The sequence below is a fragment of the Perca flavescens genome, chromosome 4 (genome assembly GCF_004354835.1).
Source record: "Perca flavescens isolate YP-PL-M2 chromosome 4, PFLA_1.0, whole genome shotgun sequence".
Classification (NCBI taxonomy): Eukaryota; Metazoa; Chordata; class Actinopteri; order Perciformes; family Percidae; genus Perca; species Perca flavescens.
In genome coordinates this window covers 6,844,684-6,864,044 of record NC_041334.1, presented here as the reverse complement: position 1 = coordinate 6,864,044, position 19,361 = coordinate 6,844,684, and the positions used below count along the sequence as shown (strand labels likewise).

Here is a 19,361-nt window from a genome sequence, read left to right as displayed (position 1 = left end):
CAGATGTAGGCACGCTGAGTGAGAGTGATATTGCCAACATGGATGACATTGTTCAGTTGATGGGTCCTGTCAAAATTGCAACCACTGTGATGTGTGAAGAAGACCAGCCAACTCTCTCTGTAATTGCTCCTCTTCAAGCTAAACTGCTGAAACACCTACAGCCACGCAAAGACGACTCAACCCTGGTTGCAGAGATTAAGAGGGTGATGGCCAGTGACCTCTCCACACGCTACAGAGGCACCCAAGATGCTCTCAACATAGGTAATTAATTTGGAGTCTTAATTAAAATCAACTTGGTTAATATTTTAGGTTATTAGACTGTATTAATTTGTAAAATGCCACACCTTTGCGTTTTCAAGTTTGAATTTGAGTTGAGTTTTTTCATATGGAAAAGTAAACAAGATATCTGCAATCAAATTCTTAGTTCATGATGGCTTTACATCATCACTGTGCCACATTTCTTTTAAACATACTAAAGTTTAATCTTCTGATTATTTTGTGTATGAGGAGGTGGTCATAACTTGCAATGTCAGGTCAACTTAATTTAATAATGCCATGAATGCAATATTCTTGTTCTTTAAACAGCATCAGTGATGGACGCGCGATTTAAAGAACTGCCCTACCTGGAAAAAGAGGACAGAGAACAGGTCTACACAAAACAGAAGTGTCCCACCAGGTAACTCTTCTCTCCTCTTTCCTCTGCTCTTTTCTCTTCTCCCCTTTCATTTGTCCTCTCTCAAATCTCATCTGTTCTTTATCTTCCTCTAAATTTCTGTGTGCAGTATTACAGATCAGAAATTTGAACAGTTCACACATACTTACATCAATAGATGCAAGCAATGGGAAATCAGGAGGAAGACGAGGGAAGCTCAAGCACAAAGCTGTCAGAATTCAATGAAGAGACCACAAGTGTGTTTCATGTGATACCAATAAAAGATTGTTGTTGTTTTGTATTAATGAGAAACATGACTTTATTTTGAAATACATTTCTTATACTGTAGCTCCAAATGAGTCACCTTCTTGTAAGAAGAAAGCCTTAGATGCACTGTTTGTCGATTCCTTTACCCAAAGAGAAAGAAAATCCACAAGCGAGACAGCCAGAGCAGAGGTGTTAAGGTACCGAGCAAAAGATGCGTTGCCTTTGACTGAAAATGCCATGAAGTAGTGGAGATCTCAGGAGAAAGAGCTACCTGTACTTTCCACCCTTGCTAAACGGTACCTGTGCATTCCAGGCACCAGTGTGCCAGCAGAATGAGTTTTTGTACTGCTGGCGACATAGTGAACGCACAGAGAAGTGTTCTGCGGCCAGATCATGTTGATCAGTTGATATTTTTGAAAAAAAATCTGTAGTCATTGAAGAGTAGTTGGTTACACTTGATCTTTTGTTGAATATTGTTTGTTTATTAAAATGAGAGTAGTAGCAGGTTCATCCACTGCTCATTCAACCTGAAGAAATGTTGGTTGCACTTTATTTTTGATATTAATACTGTATTTGTATTGTAATGTTGAAAAACAAAAGCAGAAGTAGCAGGTGAAATGTTGGTTGCACTTACTGTACTTTTATTGAAAATGTATTGAATATTGAAAATGAGAGCAGAAAATTTTAACTTCCTGTTAATTCAACCTAAAGTGTTGTTTGCACTTTATTCAAATAAAATGTGAATGCATTTGCCATTAATTGTTGTTTACTTGTTTATTTATATCCATAATTAATTGATACCTGATTCCATTACAAGAAACAACAGAAATCTAGGAAACTTCACCTGCACTGTCCAGTATCCAGGTATTTATTTCAGTCACACTGGTTGAATTTTTGGCTAAAAAGTTACTGAATTGATTTCAAGTCACTGAATTGTTTCGGATCGTATCGTTCTAAATGAACCAATATCGTCCTTGAATCGTATCGACAACCACGAATCGTGATACAAATCGCATCATTGTTAAAACGAATCGTTACACCCCTATTAGCTACTATTCTTTGGCTGGCTCGCAAGCCCAAACAAGTGTGTTCGCCGGGCCTGTTATTTTGTTTCCGGTCTAGCTAGATCCGGTGTGGTGTTGTAGTTTTCTAACGTTACTTGTTGTTGCAACAGCATGTGAAAAAAACGACAAAGTTTGCTAGGCCGAAAAGAACGTTAATCTTGCGATAAAAAATTGACGCCGTTAAAATGGATTTCCGTAAATAAAGCTTTTAACTGACAGCACTAGTTTATTCATGTTTAATGTATGCCTTAGTTTGAGGTTGTTATTGCTTTTCAGAAAGTTTTCTTTAAAAACAATGTAATATGGCACTTAAATGCACTTAATATGTTTAATTATTTGAGAGATGATATTGTTAGCAATGTAGGCAATAAAAATTTAGCTTTTTCCGAAAATTTTAAACTATTGTATGTTATTGCTCTTCAATAAAAGAAAAGTATTTCTTATCCGATTACTCGATTAATCAATGGAATAATCGGTAGAATACTTGATTACTAAAATAATCGATAGCTGCAGCCCTATTTGAATCCTTGAGTCAGGTCCACATTTGTACAGGGATACCGTCTTTGGGGAAGCGTTCCATAGTGGTCATAAAGATACAACACATCCTATGGCAGAAACCACAAGTTGGACTTCCTCATAATGGAAACATGCAGTTTAACTTTGGCAAAACAAGCATGTAGCCTCATTAACCTTCTCTACAGATCGCGCTGCAACGTATGTTACGTTATGGAATATTCTTGTGGCTGCCACTGCCAGCCTCAGGGTTATGAAATGTGGGACAGTAAGATGATTCCCACTTTGTTACAAACTGGTAATGTGTAATGTAATGTTTGTGACGTAGGCATGTGATTGGAAAATGATGCTAGCTAGCAAGAGAGGACACACACAGGCACACAGAGACAGGAACACAGACAGAAATAGCTACTTGAAAAGTAGGTTTTGGACAGCCACATTGATTTTGAAGAGTTTCATACAAAGATTGTTTTGGATCTGTGGATCTCAAACTGGCTTTTGGGAAACCTTTAAACTCCTATTCTATGGCTGCACCAATAATTAATCACAGCATGCACTGTGCATCATTGTAAAGCCCTTCTAAAATGCACTGATACTTTACATTATTAAGACTAGGGCTATTATTCACAGTCCCAAACGACTGCTAATACTGCCAGTGATTATCCTGCTTATCTCTGTGCCCCCATGTCACCCAGCAGGGAACCAGCCAACATTAACATACTGTAGATACGTTCCCCCACCCAGCCTTTCCATCTGGAGGCCCCGAGGCTCCCCTGAGACCCCGACCCAGACACCGTGACCTCTGGATTCAGGCATCGGCACCACCGGAGTCCCTGTGGAGAGCCAGCGCGGTAATATTGGTAGGTCTGACCTTGCTCATATGTCACACTGCACACTCGCAGTACCAAGAGATACAAAACGAGAAGAAGACAGACAGGGACAGAGAGGTGAGCTGGGGTTACACTGATACATGAGGAACATATTAGTAAGTAGGGCTTTGACTCCGAACTTCGTTATTCAAATATAATTTGAAATAATAATAATAATGAAATAATGACATTCGAACAAATATTAGGCAGCTCTTACTATTCAAACCTGTTATGTGCATTATTTTTTGTAAATGTGTTTGTTTGTAAACGTTGTTTTCAATTCAGATTAATAAACAAACAAACTTCGAATATGATTTTTGGGCAAAAGTCAAGCCCTATTAGTAGGGTTGGTATCGTTTGGATTTTTTCGGAAACTGGTTCTAAAACGATACTTTTAAAATTAAAGGAGCACAAAAGGACAGTAGGCGACATTTAAAAGGGGCTTGTTTATTGCTAAGGCCATATGGTCAAAATTAAATGATTGATTAATGTAATAACAATAACTTAAAACAATCATTTATTTCACCAGTATTTTACAGAGGCCAGCGAGGCGAGTTTCAAGTAAACATACAGTCTGTGTTGTTTTTCCGTCAACGGCAGCTGCAGACTGTTGGACGTCCCGCTGTTGGAATCCTCTTCAGTGAAATACAGTCACAATTTACACCGTTTAGCTGTCAGTATTTTAACCGTGTTTAATCTAGCTTTACAGTAGGCTAACGTTACCTGCTGCCAAGTGTAATGTTAACTAGCGTCACATGCAGCGATGCTTCTGTTGCCTCTAACATCTGTTTCAGAGCATCAGGGGGCAGCAAAGGCATTAAAGTGACACCGAAATGAGGCACCGAAGTCCGCGTTGCTATTCACGCCGGTAGATACCGGTCGTTAAGGCACCGGTGCCGTATTAGCTCCGGGTCTCGGTACCCAACACTACATTATAGCCTTTCAGAACAATTGTGATCCTAAGTTTAGCCAAGCATGATGGACTTGGCTAAATTTACAGGGTTAAACTAACCTATCTCACGGTCTAATCCCAGTTCACACTCCCTATCAGTGGGCGAACTATCCAACACTTGATCGAATCGGCTTCACAATGTTATGGTTTTATGATGTACAATCATCATTTTTGTTAAAGTTAATTCTGCTTCTACTCACTCACTCACTTTCTCAAACAACTCCGCTGTTACTTTCCCTGTTTGCAGTCTTTTGGTATGCACATGCGTAAACCCGGTTACAGATAGTCATGACACATGAATCCCAGGAGTTCTCCAGTAGAAATTTACTTGTCTGGGGAACATAAATTAATACACCAATATAAACATTTTTCAACAACAATTAGGGTTAGGGGTCAGAGCACATCTAAAGTATAAGTAAACATGAGACCATTGAGGCCAAGAATCTGACCAAGCATTTGGTGCCAACTTTCAGTGCTCTGCTGTTTGATAGTCAGGGCGGCGGACACAGTTTAGACGGCTCTTAATAACTACTGAGGTTCCAGACTCAGTTTTAGCTGTATGAATAAGTTTTGTCAGATGTGTGGTTACGTGGTCAAATGTCATTGGCTTATCTCCGACCAGTTACATTCTGCTCTAATGCAGTTAGGTTAACACAGGTTGTTGAAACAATATTGCTTTACAGAGCGGGTATTATGCCACTAGAATACAAAAAAATGTTATGTAGTTCAGTGGGCTGATTTAAAGACAGCAGCCAAGGAAGAGTCAGAGGGGACAGCACAAGGGACTATAAAGACAAAAAATTCAATGGACAAGTACTGGGAACAGTTGAAAGAGACACGAAGACGTGTGTGATAGCACTGAAATAAATTTTCCCCACAAGATGAAGCAACAAGTTACGATTCTCGGAGGAGATCAGACTGAAGAGACAGACTATGCTGTCTACTACACTATGTGCTGACATGCTGCTCTGACTTTAGAGAAAGGACTCAAAAGCATAAATGGGACGTTTAAGTTATTTTATCCCCCCCAGGAATGAACTTGTTCCATACCTACGCTCATATTACCCTTACCCAGCGGTAAACTGAGACACTAAGCTAGCTTTTCAGGATTCTAAAACTCTATTTCTTGGATTACAGTGAACACTTGATAACCTTGAGTTTACAGTAAGTTGCAATAATCAACAGATTTATTTTGCCATTGTTACAGAAAATGTAAAATGTAACTCATTTTTAAATACGGTAAGGTTTTTCTTCATATTCGACTTCATCTTCACCTTCCCCAGCTTATGTTCTTAAACCTGAAAACCATAACAAAGCCTAACCAATACATCAGCCAATATTATCAGCTAATATTAACTTATCACAGACATATTGTTATTGGTGTATTTCTTGCCAGAGCAGTAGAGAAATGTCAAAGATATGTTCAGGTCCTTTAGAAACAGTGTGGCTGTTCTATAGCTTGTCCACCAGGGAGAACTGACAAGCTTTTTTCTAAGTGCAAACTGTCCTATTCCATATTTATCTTGGTCAAAATAAAACCAGATAACTAGATTTAAGGGATCCTTGCAGAAAGTTATTAAACTGTTTGTGTTATATTTTGTTCAAAAACTGAATATTGGTCAATATATACAGTACTGTTAGCAGAACAGTCCAAGTCCATTGGTCAGGCTCTAATCTGTTCGATTCCACAGGTGAAGGACACCAAATATCCCCAGTAGGTCTGTCTTGAGAACGAGACTGGAAAATTGTCATTTTGCCTCATCGGAAGCTTTCTTGGCCAGACTACATCCAGCTAGTTCCGCATGTTTTCAACCCGCCCATAGGGGGTGGGACTATCACTACCCGATGTGAGTTGAGCGTCAGCCATCTTGAAGGTAACCTAACAGGCTCTCTCTTTTCAGCAGCAACCTTGCAATTTGTGCATTCAAACTACCGCACATGTGTACCACCAGGATACATTGGTACAGATTGGAGAATAAGCAGGAAACTTTATTACAGACGGATTACTTGACACACTACAAGAGCTTCGCCTGCTACCGAGAGCCTCGACACCTCAGCCTGCGGTGTCGCTTGATGTTGCTAGCCAGGGAAGGGGACATCGAAAGTGGTGTGCGAGAAAGCAGAAACGCGAAACGAGGGCAGGAATTCGAGCTAGGTGGAAAGTTCAACAAAAACTCCCAACGCGAGTTCAGAGACTACTGTGTTTTTGTTTTTGTGGAAACACGGCTGAACAACAGTGTACCGGACTCCGCTATCCAGCTACCAGGCCTGCTAATCTTCCGAATAGATAGAGATGCTGCTCGGGTAAGACTCATGGAGGTGGGCTGTGCATATATGTTAACACGGACTGGTGCAGAAATGCGGTGCTTGTATCCAACTACTGCTCACCGCTGGTGGAGTTTGCGACTGTTAAATGCTGACCATTCTACATTCCACGCGAATTCCTGGCTGTGTTTATACTTGGTGTTTACATCCCACCAAGCGCTAATGCTACCAATGCATTAGCTGAACTTTACGGAGATATCAGTTAGCTCCAAAGCGCACAGCCGGATGGACTATTTATTGTTGCTGGTGATTTCAACTGCGCAAATCTCAAGAAAGTTCTTATATTCTATTTTCACCTCACGGTGAACCTAACTTACAACAATCAGTGCTCTGTTACAAGTTAACTTATGCCCTGTTTTTGTTGTCTGTCCTGTCCCTTGTCTGTCTTAAATGCTCTACTTTAAGTAGTAATTGCACTTTATGTATAGTCTATAATGTGTGTGCACTAAATGTAGCCTGTTTCGCATTTTGTTTTTATATCGTTTTTATATAATGTTTTTATATAATGTCGTTTTTATAAAATGTTGTTTTTTATATATTTTAAATGTGTAACACGACTTGAGCCATGGTGAAACGTTGTTTTGTTTCACTATTTACAATGTATATGGTTGAAATGACAATAAAACACACTGGACTTGACTGCCCTCTGTAACCAGTAGGCGTGGCTTGGGAATGGCCTTGTAGGGAAGCGAAGCAAGTGCATTCTGGGAGTTGTTGACTTTCATCCACATGAAAAAATACATTTTCTGGCTTTTCTCGGTCTAGAAGGCACCAACTTCTAAAATTATTTCACATTTCTACTACATAAATGACCCAATTTAAATACATATTCATCTTTCCAGCGGTGAAATATCCCTTTAAATGATTTATTAATAATGTAATAACAATAACTTATTTCACCAGTAAATTGCTGTTTAACGAGAAAAACAACCACCAGATGGGAAAAGGGTATTTTACAATAACTCTGAATGCACAACGAGGCTACCAGTTTCAGTAAAAGCATCGCACTGTCTGTTGTTTTTCCGACAACGGCAGCTGCAGACTGTTACTTCCCGGTGTTGGAATCCTCTACAGTGAAAAACAGTCACGCTTTACACCGTTTAGCTGTCAGCATTTTAACCATGTTTAATCCAGCTACTTGCTAACGGTAGGCTAACGTTACTTGCTGCCAAGTGTGGTGTTAACTAGCGTCACATGCAGTGATGCTTCTGTTGCCTCTAACGTCCGTTTTGGAGTACCAGAGAGTAGCGCAGACATTTCAGTGGCACCAAAATGAGGCACCGAAATCCGCATTGCTATTCGGTCCAATAGATACCGGTCGTTTAGGCACCGGTGCCATATTAGTTCCGGGTTGTTACTATGTTGTTCCTATTAAAGTTATAATGTCGCAATCAATAATCCATTTACAGTATGAGTGGTGATCTCGCAGCCAAACATCATCCATTTTGTTGCCAGAGACTGCACATTGAAGTGCAGTGTAGCAATGGTCAATAAAGAGTTAGCTTTAGCCTAACCTAGCCTCTAGCCCTTCTCTCTTACCCCCATCTTTATTTACGGTCTCAATCCGGCTTGCAAGCACTTCCGGGTGACGGAGCCAGGTTAGTAGCCAATGTCAGTGTAGTAGTACTCGGTCTCGTCCTGAAATCCAATATATTTCACTCAGAGCTTTCTCTGTCTTAGACAAAGTGTCGTGAGCTCCTTTCTCTCTGGCCTCTCTTGGGCCACCAAAAAGAAATCCGGGCCTGTGGTGTCAGTGCTTAAAATACTGTATATTAGCATCTATCCCCGGAAGCTATAACATATAAAGTATATAAAGGATACAATATATCCTATAAGACAACAGATTGACATATTTACACTTAAATGAAGTGAAGTGTGTCTATCACCTGTGAAACTACTGTCATTTCAGAAGAGAAACATAAATTGGACGATCTGTTGATACACATCAAAAATCTGAGGTAGTATAAACACTGAAAAACAATTGCCTTAAAAGCAAATAACAAATATACATCGCTCTACAAAATAAATTAACTTCTGATAATCAAGCTGATTAATATCTTAATATCTCTGTAATCTCACCATTTAGAAACATGTCTTTCTCCAACTACACTCAAAACATTGAGATCTAATTGTTGACATTGTTGTATTGTTAGAATGTTGGATTGTTTTGATCGAAATATGCTTTAAGGAGCCCTTGGGACCCTAAAACTCTTTCAGACTTAGGGGCTAATTTCAGTGATCAAATATTTTGTGAATTTCCCTTAGAACAAAATAAATAAGCACTTAACACTAAAGTAAGCCCTTATTTTCCAAGTTCCTCTTAACTTGGCCCATTATTAGCTACTTTTAGCCTTAGGATATTTTGGGAATACAGCCTCTTAAATCCTTGTTATTCTTCAGAATCCCACAATATTTGCAAATACCAAGCCTATCACATTTTAACGCAGCTTTTCCAGCTGAGAGGAAGACACATTAGTTTCATCACCACTCCAAAAGTGACCGAAGGTGGAGCTTTGAACTCAAATAACTTTCATCATGATACAATGTAAAATGAGGTTTCAGCAAAGCTTGGCTGAAGTTACGAGGATTATTTTTTACATTTATATCCCAGATAAGTCAGGAATATCCCTTCTACCTTATCCAGGTTTCTCAGCTTCATAAGGTTATTGTAAACAGGACATAATCTTTACATCCACTTTACACTTCACATTTATCTTAAAGGTTAATACAATACTTCATTATAATGAATATCACATTATAAAAACGGTTGCTCAAATCAAGAAATCTCATTTTAATTCCTTAGCACAATAAGTATCACTTCGCATCTGAGAAAAAAAACATCAGACTAATGAACTGATAGCTGGTGCCACGGAAAAAAAGCTGAAATTACTCTAGTAACTTGAGCTGAACTTGAACGAGTTGGCATATATAATTAGAAGTTGTGAGCGAAAATTGTGTAAGTGAATTACCGTCAATTCTCAAAATAAAAGCCAGTATTCAAGTAATAGCTGTAGGCATGGCTGGCATGACCAAATAAAGGCTGTTACCTCATAAAAATGTCTGTGGTGGAAATACCTGTGGCCTAATAGGTGATCATAATTTACGTTTTTATTGCACTCATTCTATCTGAGTACCATTCTGCTGCTATAAGTCTCTGTTTAACAGACATACTGCTTTCTCTTCAGTGGAGGTAAGCCACTGTTAATGAAACGTAACACTTTTCACATTGATTATGCCCTTGGAGCTGCTTGAAGGCTTTCAATGTGAAGCAACTGTGCAGGATGATGTTTTTGCACCTTTGTTACAGGAGCACATATGGCCTGCGACAGATATACAATTAGCTGTTCCATTACGCAGCCTGCTGATGTCCAGTCGCAGGGTAATAGAATAGATCAAATTGGAATCTTGCAAAGACCTGGCTCCTTTCTGGGATCCCGAGAGCCCAGGACTCCGGTGGGACGAGGGGAGGCAAACTCTTTGTTTGCATCGATGATGTTTGGTGCTCAAACTTCAAAATGATGAACATAGTTTCCCTGATGTAGATCTTTTAATGTTAAGGCATATTATGGGAGGCATATATGCCCCCCCATAATATGCCTTAACATTAAAATGACTCCAGTAAATGTGTGTGAATGTTTATGATGAGCAGGTGGCCACTTGTACGGCAGCCTCGGCCACAGTGTGTGAATGTATGTGAATGGTGAAAGGTGCCTTTACAATGTAAAAGCGCTTTGAGTAGCGCTATATAAATACAGTCCATTTACACTTACATTATCTGCCAAGAGAATTAACCAGGGATTTTCTTGCTGCTGTTTACATTCATCTTGATGCAAATGCAAAATGCACTAGTGTTTTTGTTTTGTTTTATTTATCTTTTTTAATTTAAGCCTATTTTAATTAAGACCTAGTTCTCTTTGCAGCTGTGGTAAAGGTTCAAGTTTAAGGTTAATTTAAGAACACTATTTGAGAATTTACAGAAATAGTAGTGCAGCAGTAGTGGGTTATAACACGGAGACTGAAGCTTATGTGCATATTAGCATATTATATATTAACTTCCTTGTTTTTTCCTATTAGAATATTGCAATTGGCAAACTCCTTTGTGTAAAAAACGGCTGAGCATTGTTAAACATTGACGTATCTTTAACTTCTAGTTATCTGTTGTGAACAGAATAGAACTACACTTGTCATAACAGCGCTACAGTTATATGTCTAGTCCTGTTTTCTCAGTAGGTTAGGTGTGCAGCGCTGGCTTACCTAACATTATCAGTGTGATTGCTCCCTGGTGCTGTCCTGCTATTAGCAGTCTGCAGCATGTTCTCCGGCACAGCGCTTCACTGAGTTTTAATTTGGACCTAGGCTGCTGGAAGACTTCTATCTACAGCCTCAACACTTCCTAGACACCAGCGGCCTTCCAGAAAGTCATCCCAGACACTAAACACACACACACACACACACACGTACACGACTGCATGACAGTGTTCATATGCTATTCCAAACTATAATATGTAATACGCAGAGATATAGACGAACCAACTATGTGCACACTGCATCCACACTCACATCAGGATATACACTCAGCTCTAATTAAAAGTCATTTTGAGAAAGTTTATAACAAACAGTGAGCTGGTTTCCATCTGTGAACCTCACTCTGCTTCAATCAGGTGATGATGGAAGCCGATTACAGAGGCACTGATTCTTCTATTCTGTCAAGACATAATGAATAACAGCAGTTTCTTTGGGTGTTTGCCATTTTTGCTTCTATATTGTATTGAAGAAGAATACACTTTTTTGTGACATTATCAGTTATCATTATAAGTATACCATCCCCCCGTGACTCCATTTTCCAGCTCCAGACCTACAGCCCCCCAACAGCAGAGGCTGGAGTTTCTTCTGTGGTCCATCAGTACCAAAACCTCACGCCACAAAACAGTTTCTTCCCCTCTGTGGTCAGCCTCATTAACAAGGCCCTGGACCCCCACTGACAGAGACGCTTAACCCCTACTCCCCAAACTTTGCATGAACCTACATCCTGGACTATACACCTGTCCATTGCACATACTACCATTGCACATACTACATATCCCAAATTTTTTGCACCCAGCATCCCTAAAACATTTTCCACATTCTGCACTAAACAATTCAGTTCAGTTTTTCTTATGTTAAACAGCTATTTTGTATATATTTGTTTCTGTATTTATTGTTTATTTCATATTACAGTTTTTTTCGATTGCTAAACGACAGTGGGCACAACTGGAGTCACATGTGTAAAACTCTAACTACAGTCTGCACAGCAGCAATTCACGTGGACCAAACTCTAATTCGTTTTTCATTGCTTGAACACAGTTTTCAAAACTCTACACACTTATCCCATGACTTTAACCACAACGTGCACAACACTGTAGATTTACAGCACTTTGTTCAAATGCTAACACACTGCTGTCAAAACTGTTAACCACACATTCAAAACAATAGATTTCAGTCTGGTGCCTATCAAACACTGCTGATTGCAATTTTAGCTGAAAGCCTAAGCAGGTGTCTTGTTTTAGACTAGTTAGTGAACATACGGTATTTATACAGAGAAAGCTCAGAAAGCCTTTTTTTATATACAAACACCAAATAAGAATGAAACAATTATACACTGTACTGTTTGAGAGAAACAGGTAAAAGAGCAAAGATACCAATATGTCCAGGTAAGATGTCTGAGGTTATGTACACAGCTATAAAAAAGTGAAAAACACTATATCTTTACAATAGTAAAGCTGCGTTCTTACTGTTTTTCAGAAAGTAATGGCGGTGAAAGCAATAGAAACACCACATTCATTTGTATTTAGAGATGATGCAGACATCCAATGTGATTAAGAAAACTTGCCACATGATGCTGGAGAGAGGCAGGATTAGTCACACTATTCTTTGGTACTGTTACGTATGTACCTTTAGTTTTTTTTCCCCAGTAATTCCATAAATTACTAGAGACAAAATACTTTATTGAAGAAAAACTGCTGATTTTCATTGCTTCTTGTTTACCTTATGTAAAAATTGGTATGCTATACAATCTATATTTTTTCCTTAAATAAACTGTTGAGTAGTGACAAGTCACTCAAATTGTTCAAACTGTAAAGATGAAAAAGTTTGTAATTTCTGTATTGGTGTTTGACGCTAGTTTTTTACCCTCAGTGTGTTCTGAGTGACAGTGTGTGTTATCTCAGTGAGGATTGTGCATAGTGTTTGGCTGCACTGAGCCTGTTTTGAGACGTGTGTTAAGAGTTGTGTTGCTTTGAATGAGTTTTGCAGGTGATGTGAACTGTTTAGCTCAGGTGACTCTTGGTAGTGCAGACTGTAGTTTGAGTTTTGCACAAGTGACTGCAGTTGTGCCCACTGTCGTTTAGCAATCGGAAAAAACTGTAATGTTTTATATGTTTATGTATGCACCAACCACCAAGACAAATTCCTTGTAACTATTACTTACTTGGCAATAAATCATTTTCGGATTTTGAATCTGTTTGTGTGAAACTTTGTTTGGATTGGTGTCTGACAGTGTGTCTTTGTGAAGTCGGACAGGAAAAAGGCAAGTTAGGGAATGATCTCACACCACAACTTGGCTGATGTTTCTGGATGAAGCCCATTCTGCAGCCTCTCACTGCAGATATTACTGTAAGAGTTCAAACATGCAGTAAATGTACCAGGGCAATAGATATTCATGAAGATGTAGACTAGACAGTGTGCGTGTATGTGTGTGTGTGTGTGTGTGTGTGTGTGTGTGTGTGTGTGTGTGTGTGTGTGTGTGTGTGAACAGACAGACAAGAGAAAAAGCAATAGATAAAGCTTTCAAGCAATCAGCCATCAAATATTCATCAAATCCAAAAGCTGGGCAGACAGAGACAAGTATCTTATACTAATGTATTCTTATTTTAAATCCACACTGACTGTCAGGTTTTTAATGTTATTTAAAGGGTATTTTGTGATCAACCAACAACTCCAATGTTACTTTAGTAAAACATGGGTATAAGTATTAAGTATAAGGTATTTCAGACAGTTTGCACCAACACAATTTACCACATTTTACATGCATACATCTTTTGTCCATATAACTCATAATGACGTTCATTTTGCACACCTAACAGCAGTTTGCACATTGTATGCATGCACATGTTTAAAGGGCATACCTTTCAACTCTTATGTAATACTGTTTTTGATATTTGATTCTTTGCACTATTCTTTGTTAGAATGCTTTATTAACACTTGCTAATTAGCACCATAAAGAAACAGTCTGAAGGGAATGAAATTAGTTTGCAGGTGTTTGGTCACAAGCCAAAGTATCAGACAAATAAAGACCTGTTGATGGCACTAGATAAAAAGTTTACCAACGTTATTACAATTCATCATGTGGGGAACACAACAATTTCAGTGTAATCCACCCTGTTGAGATATTTGACTGTATGAGTGAAAAAACTGGTGGCACTACTTTAAAACTACATCGGTACTAAGTAACCCAAATTATAAATGTGTTGCTATAACAGTGACCTGTGATAAATATCTGATAAATTATTGATAATAAATAATAGGAGTGTCACTATTCAATTTGACTTTTAATTTTAAGGTCATAGTTCGATTAAACAAAGTATTTAATCATAAAGATCAACAGATGCTGATTTTATGCCCTGCCAACTGACATACATTTTTGATTCTTCTCTAAAAAGATTTTGTTTGCTTGATATTTCCATTTTGGCGGTGCAGCGTTAGTTTTCTTTGAGACTAACTGCCATATATTAATCTCGTAACGTTAAACAAACAGCGTGTGCCGTTCGTCCGTGTCCCCCTCCCACCCATGTTATTGAAATGTAATTCCCTTCACAGCGCCACTCGGCAGTAAATTGCCCAAATCGGCCCAAAACGGCATGCAGCATCTAAAGGCGCCTGCCTCCTACGCCCAGGGACTGTTCATAGACTACAGCTCTGCTTGAAATACAATCATCCCAAGCAATCCACATCCTAAATGCTTTACGGGTTGTATAGTCTGGATCAACGGAAGTACAATTCCAGGAAGCCTGACATCTGTGCTGGATGTTAGGCTTTGCCCCTCACCTTCTGCTCTCTGTGTGTTGTCATTCTCAAACTCTGTTGTCTTCAGGAAACATCAACCAAATTTTGAGGTAGCAAGCTACACACGAAAGATTTCCAGTTTTGAAGGAAAATTGGATCATGCAACAAGGGAGGCCTGCTTAGTTCTTTCAGGGAATGATTGTAAAAATATTATTATGATTACGGCATTTACTATCTAACTGGGACATTTTGGGACCGATTGGTGGGATTGCTGTGGACGAAGTACACACAGAGATACACTGGTAAGAGCAAACAAGGTTTAACCATGTATTAAGCTAATTTATATAACTCACGTTACTGTATTATGTGAACAGTTAAGTTCATTTCCCTGCAGTCATGGCTATATAACTCCTTCACTCAATTGAGCCAATCAAATCAATTGTTTACTGTGCATAGACAGTTTGCTAGAGAGAACAACACTGAATAGTGTATTTTCCCCTGTAATTTGTTCCTAATTTCTATGATTAATTTCTGTCACTGTTGAACGCCATTGCAGCTGTTAGACATATTTGGATCTGAAGTTATAGTATGTTAACACACCATGAACCAACATAGTGGGCACTGAAGTACCCAGCCAAAAGCTGTTCTTGGGGTGCAAATTTGTATAAATGCCATCTGTTTACTATAAAAGCATAAAAAAAAACTGTGGAATTTGACTGTGGAATTTCACATTCCAGAAGTTGTTGTTTCCCTTATAGATGTGCTATCAGTAAGATTTCTATGAGCAGAACAAAGAATTCTCCTTCTGCCAGCTCCATATCTCCACATCTATCTGACACTTTGGAGCAGCACAGAGGTTCAGCAGTCATGACAGGGTGATGTGGCTCATATCTTTCTGGGATGGAGGGATTGACCTCTCTGGTCACACCGCCTATTAGAACACAAAGAGCTGTTGAGCAAGCTGGGCACACTGACATAAATCTTCTATGAATGAGAAAGGTTTGAGAAGGCTTTACTGTTCCACCCGAGCTTAAATCATGTCATATGAACCATAGATGAGTCTGCTCCATTCCACCAGTTGATCGATAGCAGCCTTGATATGGAGACGTGGAGCAGCAGAGTAGCACGTAATATAGATGTAAGGGTCAGGGACTTAATAAATAAAAGACAGATAAAGTAAGTAAGCAAGTAAGTAAGTACATGTATATAAAAAGTACTTTTCACAGATAAAATCACATAAAAAAAACATACAAGAAGACGTAATACATGAAAGCACAATACAAAATTAAAATGACATGATAACACACAAAGTGCAGACAGGTAAACCAAATGCCTCTCTAAAAAAGTAGGTCTTTTATCTGATTTCAGTCCACAGATACAGCAGATCGTAAGGGTGGAGGCAGAGCATTCCAAGGTTTAAGTACTACAGTCTCAAACGAGTGATCACCAAGGGTCCTAAGCCAGATGCTAATTACTTAATGTGACAGGCTGCTCCTCCAAGTTTTGCTTTAGTGATCTTTCCTTCGCTGCAACTGACAACCACTAAGCTTTATGCAAATAATTGCTCGATAACGTCACTAGTATGCAAATGAGTGTTAACGCTCTAAAAACCTAGGGGAAACCCTGGCTTTACAATCTGCGATGCGGCAGCGCATGCAATATATAGCAGCTTGCAAGGTTTCTCTCACAGGAAGAGACTGCGGTCAAGCTCGCCATCACTCGCATCTCTGTGGTCAAACCAGCCGCGGCTAACGTTGGAGACAGACGTCAACAATGCCCGTAAAATGATTTAAATGAAATGATTTGGTTTGACCATGGAGATGCAAGAAATATGCACCAGTCTAGAACACAGAACCTTCTTCCTGTATTTACTTTATTGCTCCCGCCCCAGACACATCTGACTAATAAGCGCTGGTGGTGATGCATTTTGGTTCGCTTGGATTTTTCTCCAAGTGAAACATAACCGAACAAAGGGGGAAACGTTTCAAGATTCATCTGATTCGAAAATAATAGAATTAGTATAAGCCGCAAAAAGTAAATATTGACAATGATCTCATTATGTCAGGATTAAGTCACAAGGTATGTACATCATGATCTTCCCAGTCAGAAGAAGACATCCTCAACTTCTACTATCTTTAAGTTCAATCGTGCTAATGCAGTTAACATTTTTCTCCATTTCAGGTTTCTTTACTTACAATAAGAATGGGTGATACGTAAACCAGATTATTGGTCAAATTATTGCATCAATTTAAAGGTAGCCATTAACTGTCACCTTTCATTTCTGCAACTCAACATCCTGCAGCCTTGCCTACCCCTTTACAGTATATCATGTCACAGTATTAAACTATCACACACTGCCAAACTCTAAATGACAGCTCTAAGCTTATAACATCACTCGACACGTCTTCTACAGCTTTGCATCGTTGTTTTTTACATTGAGTACAGTGTTTCATAAGCACTGCTTATTCTTCTAGGATCTGACAAGCCAGCTGCTGCATAGTTAGGGTATGATGTCTCACTTCTCACTGTCTCACTGATATCTAAACTATGAATCATTCAATTCTGGTTAACTGCATGTACTGTACATGAGTGAGTACAATATGAATATGACTCATGATGAGTGAATGATTTCTTGGCGGTTTAATAGTGTAAAGATCTAAATGGCTATAAAAAAATGCATAAAAATGACTCTCAATTGTTGTCCTTAAAGTCTAACCTGGGAAAATAATTGTCCTTACAACAGCCTACAGCAACATTCAACAGCTTTAACATTAAAAACATCACTGATGCCAGTGATCAAACACCTAATGCCAGAATATAAACACAAATCTATTATAGTAGTGAACCAAAGTGTAACACCCATTAGAGCAGTATTTGTGTACAGTGCATTATAAGTAGAAGGGAAATGGTGAAACTGTATATAGACACAGCCTTCATTAGTACAGCTGCCAAAACATTATGTGATTACTGCACAGATGTAATGACCCGATCCTTCAACTCGAATCTTGTCACGTGTCAGAGCTCCAGACATTATTTAAGACCCTCTTGAGTCTTACAAGTTCATATGAGTGGAACGTATAGCAAAGAATATAGCTGCCAACTCCATACAGTGGATAAGTCACTGATGGGGTGGGCAGTACAGAATTATTATAGTGATAATTATTAAAGCATTGCCTTAGAACAGATATATTAAAATCACACGGGGGAGTGGATGATCTTGTGTGTAACTAGAAGCCCATTCTCTGAATTTAAAGAAATGTTCCCATGCTGTAACATGCATGCACCTCACATCATCACACATCATCTTGATCTTAGCCTTCATATTGAATTCAACTAAAGTGAAACACAAACTCAAAGACCCTCCATTGGTCTCATTGAATCTAATCCTACATCCTGTCCTCTGCATATCATATATATATATATATGTCCTGAGCTTTGCACACCCCTCAACACTTTGCACATCCTACACTAAAGCTACACAGCCTCTTTTTTCTTAATGCTGTATAGTTAGGTGTATGTGTTATTTGTTTCTGTATGTATTGTTTGTTTATTTCATTTTGTTGTTTAAATATGTTTTGTATGTATGTACCATCAACCAAGACAAATTCCTGGTAAGTAGCCTACTACTTACCTGGCAATAAAATTCTTTCTTTCTGATTCAGATTTTTGGAAAGCATGCTCCCAGCATGCATAGGGCTCTTGAAAACATGAATATGTATATTGTCACATCACATGTAGGCCTATTGAAGTCACACCAAAACTGGTAAGAAGATGGGAATTAGCCAGCTTTGGGTGCGAACGTAGAATACCGATGTAGAATAGCACCGAAGTCATGGTATGAGGTGTATTAAATTGCCAAATTTAATTGCACTGCCAAATGTATTGTAAAGTTTGGCGTAACGTTCGCAGCTTAACGTTAGGGAAAACACGTTTTGCAACGCTAACTGTGCTACTCGTCGTCTGCTGGGTCTGTCCAATGTAACGTTACACTTGAGCTATTGCGTCAAAAATACTAATAAGCGGGATACCCATTCATACTGTAGGCTATTGGTGAAACAGCCGAGGTTTCAACGTTCCCAATCCCGCATCTCTCGTTGTTTTTCAGCGCTTATTGAGCAAAAAAAAGAAAAAGAAAAAAAAAACACATGGAAAATTAAATAAATAAGACAGTGTTTGGCGAGAGGTGTGGGTTTGTTTACCTTGCAGAGATTCGGATGTAGTCTTCTCCCGGGGCAGCTGCGAGACGGAGACGCGGATGATGCGCAGGTCCGCAGGAGGCGAGGTGATGCTGCTAGCTACGTCGGTCACACCAGCACCGTGTCTCGGATGATAAGAAGCGATTTGTTACTGTCCCCCTCCTTCTCTCTCTACCTTCCTTATGTGGATGCGCTGTCCTCTCTTCTCCTCTTGAAATTTTAGTAGAGTCTCTCTCTCTCTCTCTCTCTCTCTCTCTCTCTCTCTCTCTCTCTCTCTCTCTCTCTCTCTCTCTCAAAGCCGCAAAAATACAGCAAAAGAACTTCCGGTCTCTGTATGACAATAAAACGCCTGCCTAATCATTTATAATTTAAACACACCAATTGGTCAGTCTTATAATTTCCACTGAAATGTTTTCAAAGCTACATTCATGAGAAGGCTATTCATACATTATTGTTTATTAAGCATGTGTAGGCTACTAAAGT

At 39.0% G+C, this 19,361-nt stretch overlaps 1 protein-coding gene across 1 annotated transcript in view; it reads right to left on the bottom strand.

The window, feature by feature from the left end:
- cntn2 (contactin 2) overlaps window positions 1-19,084 on the bottom strand; it is an 84,849-nt gene extending 65,765 nt beyond the window's left edge. The window contains exon 1 of the mRNA XM_028575679.1: window positions 18,882-19,084. The gene's annotated coding sequence lies outside the window, so the exon portion shown is untranslated. The remainder of the gene's footprint in view (window positions 1-18,881) is intronic.
- Window positions 19,085-19,361: the final 277 nt, after the last annotated feature.